A 12,098-nucleotide genomic window follows, 5' to 3' on the forward strand; every position below is an offset into this window, starting at 1 on the left:
CCAACAGAACTCCCACTCACACTCCCCTGTTTACAGCACTGTTTGATAGCTCCTGTGCCGCTGCCTGACTGGCTGCAACCTTTATAGGACCCCTAGCCAGGGAAGCCCCGCCCCCTAATCAGGGCTCAGCTTCTCTCCCAGGACAAAGCCCCTACACATACAGATACTACCAATACAAAACCAAACACACACAAATACCTTCTCCTCCAACAGAACTCCCACTCAAACTCCCCTGTTTACAGCTCTGTTTGCTAGCTCCTGTGCCGCTGCCTGACTGGCTGCGACCTTTATAGGACCCCTAGTCAGGGAAGCCCCGCCCACTAATCAGGGCTCAGCTTCTCTCCCAGGACAAAGCCCCTGCACATACAGATACCACCAATACAAAACCAAACACACACAAATACCTTCTCCTCCAACAGAACTCCCACTCAAACTCCCCTGTTTACAGCTCTGTTTGCTTGCTCCTGTACCGCTGCAGCTGTCTGTGTCGCTGCCTGACTGGCTGCTCCCTTTATAGGACCCCTAGTCAGGGAAGCCCCGCCCCCTAATCAGGGCTCAGCTTCTCTCCCAGCACCAAGCCCCTCCAAGCCTCTACACATACAGATACTACCAATACAAAGCCAAACACACACAAATACCTTCTGCTCCAACAGAACTCCCTCTCAAACTCCCCTGTTTACAGCTCAGTTTGCAAGCTCCTGTGCCACTGCAGCTGTCTGTGCCGCTCCCTGACTGGCTGCTACCTTTATGGGACCCCTGGTCAGTGAAGCCCCGCACCCTAATCAGGGCTCAGCTTCTCTCCCAGCAAAAAGCCCCTACACATACAGGTACTACCAAAACAAAACCAAACACACACAAATACCTTCTCTTCCAACAAAACTCCCACTCAAACTCCCCTGTTTACAGCTCTGTTTTCTAGCTCCTGTGCCGCTGCAGCTGTCTGTGCCGCTGCCTGACTGGCTGCTACCTTCATAGGACCCCTAGTCAGTGAAGACCCGCCCCCTAATCAAGGCTCAGCTTCTCTCCCAGCACAACGCCCCTCCAAGCCTCTACACATACAGATACCACCAATGCAAAACCAAACACACTCACAAATACCTTCTGCTCCAACAGAACTCCCACTCAAACTCCCCTGTTTACAGCTCTGTTTGCTAGCTCCTGTGCCGCTGCCTGACTGTCTGGTACCTTTATAGGATCCCTAGTCAGTGAAGCCCCGTCCCCTAATCAGGGCTCAGCTTCTCTCCCAGCACAACGCCCCTCCAAGCCTCTACACATACAGATACCACCAATGCAAAACCAAACACACACGAATACCTTCTCCTCCAACAGATCTCCCACTCAAACTCCCCTGTTTACAGCTCTGTTCGCTAGCTCCTGTGCCGCTGCAGCTGTCTGTGCCACTGCCTGCCTGCTATCTTTATAGGACTCCTAGTAAGTGAAGCCCCGCCCCCTAATCAGGGCTCAGCTTCTCTCCCAGCACAAAGCCCCTACACATACAGATACTACCAATACAAAACCAAACACACACACAAATACCTTCTGCTCCAACAGAACTCCCATTCAAACTCCCCTGTTTACAGCTCTGTTTGCCAGCTCCTGTGCTGCTGCAGCTGTCTGTGCTGCTGCCTGACTGGCTGCTACCTTTATAGGAACCCTAGTCAGTGAAGCCCCGCGTCCTAATCAGGGCTCATCTTCTCACAGCACAAAGCCTCTACACATACAGATACTACCAATACAAAACCAAGCACACACAAATACCTTCTCCTCCAACAGAACTCCCATTCAAACTCCCCTGTTTACAGCTCTGTTTGCTAGCTCCTGTACCGCTGCAGCTGTCTGTGTCGCTGCCTGAGTGGCTGCTCCCCTTATAGGACCCCTCGTCAGTGAAGCCCCGCCCCCAAATCAGGGCTCAGCTTCTCTCCCAGCACAAAGCCCCTCCAAGCCTCCACACATACAGATACCACCAATACAAAACCAAACACACTCACAAATGCCTTCTCCTCCCACAGAACTCCCACTCAAACTCCCCTGTTTACAGCTCTGTTTGCTAGCTCCAGTGCCGCTGCAGCTGTCTGTGCCGCTGCCTTACTGGCTGCTACCTTTATAGGACCCCTAGTCAGTGAAGACCCGCCCCCTAATCAAGGCTCAGCTTCTCTCCCAGCACAACGCCCCTAAAAGCCTCTACACATACAGATACCACCAATACAAAACCAAACACACACAAATACCTCCTCCAACAGAACTCCCACTCAACCTGCCCTGTTTACAGCTCTGTTTGCTAGCTCCTGTGCCGCTGCCTGACTGGCTGCTACCTTTATAGGACCCCTAGTCAAGGAAGAACCGCCCCCTAATCAGGGCTCAGCTTCTCTCCCAGCACAAAGCCCCTACACATACAGATACTACCAATACAAAACCAAACACACACGAATACCTTCTCCTCCAACACAACTCCCACTCAAACTCCCCTGTTTACAGCTCTGTTTGCTAGCTCCTGTGCCGCTGCCTGATTGGCTGCTACCTTTATAGGACCCCTAGTCAGGGAAGCCCCGCCCCCTAATCAGGGCTCAGCTTCTCTCCCAGCGCAAAGCCCCTACACATACAGATACCACCAATACAAAACCAAACACACACAATTACCTTCTCCTCCAACAGAACTCCCACTCAAACTCCCCTGTTTACAGCTCTGTTTGCTAGCTCCTGTACCGCTGCAGCTGTCTGTGTCGCTGCCTGACTGGCTGCTCCCTTTATAGGACCCCTCGTCAGTGAAGCCCCTCCCCCTAATCAGGGCTAGGCTTCTCTCCCAGCACAAAGCCCCTACACATACAGATACCACCAACACACAACCAAACACACACAAATACCTTCTCCTCCAACAGAACTCCCACTCACACTCCCCTGTTTACAGCACTGTTTGATAGCTCCTGTGCCGCTGCCTGACTGGCTGCAACCTTTATAGGACCCCTAGCCAGGGAAGCCCCGCCCCCTAATCAGGGCTCAGCTTCTCTCCCAGCACAAAGCCCCTACACATACAGATACTACCAATACAAAACCAAACACACACCAATACCTTCTCCTCCAAAAGAACTCCCACTCAAACTCCCCTGTTTACAGCTCTGTTTGCTAGCTCCTGTACCGCTGCAGCTGTCTGTGCCGTTGCCTGACTGGCTCATACCTTTACAGGACCCCTAGTCAGTGAAGCCCCGCCCCCTAATCAGGGCTCAGCTTCTCTCCCAGCACAAAGCCCCTACACATACAGATACTACCAATACAAAACCAAACACACACAAATACCTTCTCCTCCAACAGAACTCCCACTCAAACTCCCCTGTTTACAGCTCTGTTTGCTAGCTCCTGTGCCGCTGCCTGACTGGCTGCGACCTTTATAGGACCCCTAGTCAGGGAAGCCCCGCCCACTAATCAGGGCTCAGCTTCTCTCCCAGGACAAAGCCCCTGCACATACAGATACCACCAATACAAAACCAAACACACACAAATCCCTTCTCCTCCAACAGAACTCCCACTCAAACTCCCCTGTTTACAGCTCTGTTTGCTTGCTCCTGTACCGCTGCAGCTGTCTGTGTCGCTGCCTGACTGGCTGCTCCCTTTATAGGACCCCTAGTCAGGGAAGCCCCGCCCCCTAATCAGGGCTCAGCTTCTCTCCCAGCACCAAGCCCCTCCAAGCCTCTACACATACAGATACTACCAATACAAAGCCAAACACACACAAATACCTTCTGCTCCAACAGAACTCCCTCTCAAACTCCCCTGTTTACAGCTCAGTTTGCAAGCTCCTGTGCCACTGCAGCTGTCTGTGCCGCTCCCTGACTGGCTGCTACCTTTATGGGACCCCTGGTCAGTGAAGCCCCGCACCCTAATCAGGGCTCAGCTTCTCTCCCAGCAAAAAGCCCCTACACATACAGGTACTACCAAAACAAAACCAAACACACACAAATACCTTCTCTTCCAACAAAACTCCCACTCAAACTCCCCTGTTTACAGCTCTGTTTGCTAGCTCCTGTGCCGCTGCAGGTGTCTGTGCCGCTGCCTGACTGGCTGCTACCTTCATAGGACCCCTAGTCAGTGAAGACCCGCCCCCTAATCAAGGCTCAGCTTCTCTCCCAGCACAACGCCCCTCCAAGCCTCTACACATACAGATACCACCAATGCAAAACCAAACACACTCACAAATACCTTCTGCTCCAACAGAACTCCCACTCAAACTCCCCTGTTTACAGCTCTGTTTGCTAGCTCCTGTGCCGCTGCCTGACTGTCTGGTACCTTTATAGGATCCCTAGTCAGTGAAGCCCCGTCCCCTAATCAGGGCTCAGCTTCTCTCCCAGCACAACGCCCCTCCAAGCCTCTACACATACAGATACCACCAATGCAAAACCAAACACACACGAATACCTTCTCCTCCAACAGAACTCCCACTCAAACTCCCCTGTTTACAGCTCTGTTCGCTAGCTCCTGTGCCGCTGCAGCTGTCTGTGCCACTGCCTGCCTGCTATCTTTATAGGACTCCTAGTCAGTGAAGCCCCGCCCCCTAATCAGGGCTCAGCTTCTCTCCCAGCACAAAGCCCCTACACATACAGATACTACCAATACAAAACCAAACACACACACAAATACCTTCTGCTCCAACAGAACTCCCACTCAAACTCCCCTGTTTACAGCTCTGTTTGCCAGCTCCTGTGCTGCTGCAGCTGTCTGTGCTGCTGCCTGACTGGCTGCTACCTTTATAGGAACCCTAGTCAGTGAAGCCCCGCCCCCTAATCAGGGCTCATCTTCTCACAGCAGAAAGCCTCTACACATACAGATACTACCAATACAAAACCAAGCACACACAAATACCTTCTCCTCCAACAGAACTCCCATTCAAACTCCCCTGTTTACAGCTCTGTTTGCTAGCTCCTGTACCGCTGCAGCTGTCTGTGTCGCTGCCTGAGTGGCTGCTCCCCTTATAGGACCCCTCGTCAGTGAAGCCCCGCCCACTAATCAGGGCTCAGCTTCTCTCCCAGGACAAAGCCCCTGCACATACAGATACCACCAATACAAAACCAAACACACACAAATACCTTCTCCTCCAACAGAACTCCCACTCAAACTCCCCTGTTTACAGCTCTGTTTGCTTGCTCCTGTACCGCTGCAGCTGTCTGTGTCGCTGCCTGACTGGCTGCTCCCTTTATAGGACCCCTAGTCAGGGAAGCCCCGCCCCCTAATCAGGGCTCAGCTTCTCTCCCAGCACCAAGCCCCTCCAAGCCTCTACACATACAGATACTACCAATACAAAGCCAAACACACACAAATACCTTCTGCTCCAACAGAACTCCCTCTCAAACTCCCCTGTTTACAGCTCAGTTTGCAAGCTCCTGTGCCACTGCAGCTGTCTGTGCCGCTCCCTGACTGGCTGCTACCTTTATGGGACCCCTGGTCAGTGAAGCCCCGCACCCTAATCAGGGCTCAGCTTCTCTCCCAGCAAAAAGCCCCTACACATACAGGTACTACCAAAACAAAACCAAACACACACAAATACCTTCTCTTCCAACAAAACTCCCACTCAAACTCCCCTGTTTACAGCTCTGTTTGCTAGCTCCTGTGCCGCTGCAGGTGTCTGTGCCGCTGCCTGACTGGCTGCTACCTTCATAGGACCCCTAGTCAGTGAAGACCCGCCCCCTAATCAAGGCTCAGCTTCTCTCCCAGCACAACGCCCCTCCAAGCCTCTACACATACAGATACCACCAATGCAAAACCAAACACACTCACAAATACCTTCTGCTCCAACAGAACTCCCACTCAAACTCCCCTGTTTACAGCTCTGTTTGCTAGCTCCTGTGCCGCTGCCTGACTGTCTGGTACCTTTATAGGATCCCTAGTCAGTGAAGCCCCGTCCCCTAATCAGGGCTCAGCTTCTCTCCCAGCACAACGCCCCTCCAAGCCTCTACACATACAGATACCACCAATGCAAAACCAAACACACACGAATACCTTCTCCTCCAACAGAACTCCCACTCAAACTCCCCTGTTTACAGCTCTGTTCGCTAGCTCCTGTGCCGCTGCAGCTGTCTGTGCCACTGCCTGCCTGCTATCTTTATAGGACTCCTAGTCAGTGAAGCCCCGCCCCCTAATCAGGGCTCAGCTTCTCTCCCAGCACAAAGCCCCTACACATACAGATACTACCAATACAAAACCAAACACACACACAAATACCTTCTGCTCCAACAGAACTCCCACTCAAACTCCCCTGTTTACAGCTCTGTTTGCCAGCTCCTGTGCTGCTGCAGCTGTCTGTGCTGCTGCCTGACTGGCTGCTACCTTTATAGGAACCCTAGTCAGTGAAGCCCCGCCCCCTAATCAGGGCTCATCTTCTCCCAGCACAAAGCCCCTACACATACAGATACTACCAATACAAAACCAAACACACACACAAATACCTTCTCCTCCAACAGAACTCCCATTCAAACTCCCCTGTTTACAGCTCTGTTTGCTAGCTCCTGTACCGCTGCAGCTGTCTGTGTCGCTGCCTGAGTGGCTGCTCCCCTTATAGGACCCCTCGTCAGTGAAGCCCCGCCCCCAAATCAGGGCTCAGCTTCTCTCCCAGCACAAAGCCCCTCCAAGCCTCTACACATACAGATACCACCAATACAAAACCAAACACACTCACAAATGCCTTCTCCTCCAACAGAACTCCCACTCAAACTCCCCTGTTTACAGCTCTGTTTGCTAGCTCCAGTGCCGCTGCAGCTGTCTGTGCCGCTGCCTTACTGGCTGCTACCTTTATAGGACCCCTCGTCAGTGAAGCCCCGCCCCCTAATCAAGGCTCAGCTTCTCTCCCAGCACAAAGCCCCTACACATACAGATACTACCAATACAAAACCAAAGAGACACAAATACCTCCTCCTCCAACAGAACTCCCACTCAACCTGCCCTGTTTACAGCTCTGTTTGCTAGCTCCTGTGCCGCTGCCTGACTGGCTGCTACCTTTATAGGACCCCTAGTCAAGGAAGAACCGCCCCCTAATCAGGGCTCAGCTTCTCTCCCAGCACAAAGCCCCTACACATACAGATACTACCAATACAAAACCAAACACACACGAATACCTTCTCCTCCAACACAACTCCCACTCAAACTCCCCTGTTTACAGCTCTGTTTGCTAGCTCCTGTACCGCTGCAGCTATCTGTGTCGCTGCCTGACTGGCTGCTCCCTTTATAGGACCCCTCGTCAGTGAAGCCCCTCCCCCTAATCAGGGCTAGGCTTCTCTCCCAGCACAAAGCCCCTACACATACAGATACCACCAACACACAACCAAACACACACAAATACCATCGCCTCCAACAGAACTCCCACTCACACTCCCCTGTTTACAGCACTGTTTGATAGCTCCTGTGCCGCTGCCTGACTGGCTGCAACCTTTATAGGACCCGTAGTCAGGGAAGCCCCGCCCACTAATCAGGGCTCAGCTGCTCTCCCAGCACAAAGCCCCTCCAATCCTCTGCACATACAGATACCACCAATACAAAACCAAACACACACACAAATACGTTTTCCTCCAACAGAACTCCCACTCAAACTCCCCTGTTTACAGATCTGCTTGCTAGCTCCTGTGCCGCTGCCTGACTGGCTGCTACCTTTATAGGACCCCTAGCCAGGGAAGCCCCGCCCCCTAATCAGGGCTCAGCTTCTCTCCCAGCACAAAGCCCCTGCACGTTCAGATACCACCAATACAAAACCAAACACACACAAATACCTTCTCCTCCAACAGAACTCCCACTCAAACTCCCCTGTTTCCAGCTGTTTGCTACCTCCTGTGCCGCTGCAGCTGTCTGTGCCGCTGCCTGACTGGCTGATACCTTTATAGGACCCCTAGTCAGTAAAGCCCCGCCCCCTAATCAGGGCTCAGCTTCTCTCCCAGCACAAAGCCCCTACACATACAGATACTACCAATACAAAACCAAACACACACAAATACCTTCTCCTCCAAAAGAACTCCCACTCAAACTCCGCTGTTTACAGCTCTGTTTGCTAGCTCCTGTACCGCTGCAGCTGTCTGTGCCGTTGCCTGACTGGCTCATACCTTTACAGGACCCCTAGTCAGTGAAGCCCCGCCCCCTAATCAGGGCTCAGCTTCTCTCCCAGCACAAAGCCCCTACACATACAGATACTACCAATACAAAACCAAAGAGACACAAATACCTTCTCCTCCAACAGAACTCCCTCTCAAACTCCCCTGTTTACAGCTCTGTCTGCTAGCTCCTGTGCCGCTGCCTGACTGGCTGCTACCTTTATAGGACCCCTAGCCAGGGAAGCCCCGCCCCCTAATCAGGGCTCAGCTTCTCTCCCAGGACAAAGCCCCTACACATACAGATTCTACCAATACAAAACCAAACACACACAAATACCTTCTCCTCCAACAGAACTCCCACTCAAACTCCCCTGTTTACAGCTCTGTTTGCTAGCTCCTGTGCCGCTGCCTGACTGGCTGCGACCTTTATAGGACCCCTAGTCAGGGAAGCCCCGCCCCCTAATCAGGGCTCAGCTTCTCTCCCAGCACCAAGCCCCTCCAAGCCTCTACACATACAGATACTACCAATACAAAGCCAAACACACACAAATACCTTCTGCTCCAACAGAACTCCCTCTCAAACTCCCCTGTTTACAGCTCAGTTTGCAAGCTCCTGTGCCACTGCAGCTGTCTGTGCCGCTCCCTGACTGGCTGCTACCTTTATGGGACCCCTGGTCAGTGAAGCCCCGCACCCTAATCAGGGCTCAGCTTCTCTCCCAGCAAAAAGCCCCTACACATACAGGTACTACCAAAACAAAACCAAACACACACAAATACCTTCTCTTCCAACAAAACTCCCACTCAAACTCCCCTGTTTACAGCTCTGTTTGCTAGCTCCTGTGCCGCTGCAGCTGTCTGTGCCGCTGCCTGACTGGCTGCTACCTTCATAGGACCCCTAGTCAGTGAAGACCCGCCCCCTAACCAAGGCTCAGCTTCTCTCCCAGCACAACGCCCCTCCAAGCCTCTACACATACAGATACTACCAATACAAAACCAAACACACTCACAAATACCTTCTCCTCCAACAGAACTCCCACTCAAACTCCCCTGTTTACAGCTCTGTTTGCTAGCTCCTGTGCCGCTGCCTGACTGTCTGGTACCTTTATAGGATCCCTAGTCAGTGAAGCCCCGCCCCCTAATCAGGGCTCAGCTTCTCTCCCAGCACAAAGCCTCTACACATACAGATACTACCAATACAAAACCAAACACACACACAAATACCTTCTCCTCCAACAGAACTCCCATTCAAACTCCCCTGTTTACAGCTCTGTTTGCTAGCTCCTGTACCGCTGCAGCTGTCTGTGTCGCTGCCTGACTGGCTGCTCCCCTTATAGGACCCCTCGTCAGTGAAGCCCCGCCCCCAAATCAGCGCTCAGCTTCTCTCCCAGCACAAAGCCCCTACACATACAGATACCACCAACACAAAACCAAACACACTCACAAATGCCTTCTCCTCCCACAGAACTCCCACTCAAACTCCCCTGTTTACAGCTCTGTTTGCTAGCTCCTGTGCCGCTGCCTGACTGGCTGCTACCTTTATAGGACCCCTAGTCAGGGAAGCCCCGCCCCCTGATCAGGACTCAGCTTCTCTCCCAGCACCAAGCCCCTCCAAGCCTCTACACATACAGATACTACCAATACAAAGCCAAACACACAAAAATACCTTCTGCTCCAACAGAACTGCCTCTCAAACTCCCCTGTTCACAGCTCAGTTTGCAAGCTCCTGTGCCACTGCAGCTGTCTGTGCCGCTCCCTGACTGGCTGCTACCTTTATAGGACCCCTGGTCAGTGAACACCGCACCCTAATCAGGGCTCAGCTTCTCTCCCAGCAAAAAGCCCCTACACATACAGGTACTACCAAAACAAAACCAAACACACACAAATACCTTCTCTTCCAACAAAACTCCCACTCAAAGTCCCCTGTTTACAGCTCTGTTTGCTAGCTCCTGTGCTGCTGCCTGACTGGCTGCTACCTTTATAGGACCCCTAGTCAGGGAAGCCCCGCCCCCTAATCAGGGCTCAGCTTCTCTCCCAGCACAAAGCCCCTACACATACAGATAATACCAATACAAAACCAAACCCACACAAATACCTTCTCCTCCAACAGAACTCCCACTCAAACTCCCCTGCTTACAGCTCTGTTTGCTAGCTCCTGTGCCGCTGCAGCTGTCTGTGTCGCTGCCTGACTGGCTGCTCCCCTTATAGGACCCCTCGTCAGTGAAGCCCCGCCTCCAAATCAGGGCTCAGCTTCTCTCCCAGCACAAAGCCCCTCCAAGCCTCTACACATACAGATACTACCAATACAAAACCAAGCACACACAAATACCTTCTCCTCCAACAGAACTCCCACTCACACTCCCCTGTTTACAGCTCTGTTTGATAGCTCCTGTACCGCTGCAGCTGTCTGTGCCGCTGCCTGACTGGCTGGTACCTTTATAGGACCCCTAGTCAGTGAAGCCCCGCCCCCTAATCAGGGCTCAGCTTCTCTCCCAGCAAAAAGCCCCTACACATACAGGTACTACCAAAACAAAACCAAACACACACAAATACCTTCTCTTCCAACAAAACTCCCACTCAAAGTCCCCTGTTTACAGCTCTGTTTGCTAGCTCCTGTGCTGCTGCCTGACTGGCTGCTACCTTTATAGGACCCCTAGTCAGGGAAGCCCCGCCCCCTAATCAGGGCTCAGCTTCTCTCCCAGCACAAAGCCCCTACACATACAGATAATACCAATACAAAACCAAACCCACACAAATACCTTCTCCTCCAACAGAACTCCCACTCAAACTCCCCTGTTTACAGCTCTGTTTGCTAGCTCCTGTGCCGCTGCAGCTGTCTGTGTCGCTGCCTGACTGGCTGCTCCCCTTATAGGACCCCTCGTCAGTGAAGCCCCGCCTCCAAATCAGGGCTCAGCTTCTCTCCCAGCACAAAGCCCCTCCAAGCCTCTACACATACAGATACTACCAATACAAAACCAAGCACACACAAATACCTTCTCCTCCAACAGAACTCCCACTCACACTCCCCTGTTTACAGCTCTGTTTGATAGCTCCTGTACCGCTGCAGCTTTTTGTGTCGCTGCCTGACTGGCTCATACCTTTACAGGACCCCTAGTCAGTGAAGCCCCGCCCCCTAATCAGGGCTCAGCTGCTCTCCCAGCACAAAGCCCCTCCAATCCTCTACACATACAGATACCACCAATACAAAACCAAACACACACACAAATACGTTTTCCTCCAACAGAACTCCCACTCAAACTCCCCTGTTTACAGATCTGCTTGCTAGCTCCTGTGCCGCTGCCTGACTGGCTGCTACCTTTATAGGACCCCTAGCCAGGGAAGCCCCGCCCCCTAATCAGGGCTCAGCTTCTCTCCCAGCACAAAGCCCCTGCACGTTCAGATACCACCAATACAAAACCAAACACACACAAATACCTTCTCCTCCAACAGAACTCCCACTCAAACTCCCCTGTTTACAGCTGTTTGCTACCTCCTGTGCCACTGCAGCTGTCTGTGCCGCTGCCTGACTGGCTGATACCTTTATAGGACCCCTAGTCAGTAAAGCCCCGCCCCCTAATCAGGGCTCAGCTTCTCTCCCAGCACAAAGCCCCTACACATACAGATACTACCAATACAAAACCAAACACACACAAATACCTTCTCCTCCAAAAGAACTCCCACTCAAACTCCCTGTTTACAGCTCTGTTTGCTAGCTCCTGTACCGCTGCAGCTGTCTGTGCCGTTGCCTGACTGGCTCATACCTTTACAGGACCCCTAGTCAGTGAAGCCCCGCCCCCTAATCAGGGCTCAGCTTCTCTCCCAGCACAAAGCCCCTACACATACAGATACTACCAATACAAAACCAAAGAGACACAAATACCTTCTCCTCCAACAGAACTCCCTCTCAAACTCCCCTGTTTACAGCTCTGTCTGCTAGCTCCTGTGCCGCTGCCTGACTGGCTGCTACCTTTATAGGACCCCTAGCCAGGGAAGCCCCGCCCCCTAATCAGGGCTCAGCTTCTCTCCCAGGACAAAGCCCCT

The sequence above is a fragment of the Lepidochelys kempii genome, chromosome 25, assembly GCF_965140265.1.
Source record: "Lepidochelys kempii isolate rLepKem1 chromosome 25, rLepKem1.hap2, whole genome shotgun sequence".
In the NCBI taxonomy this organism is placed as follows: Eukaryota; Metazoa; Chordata; order Testudines; family Cheloniidae; genus Lepidochelys; species Lepidochelys kempii.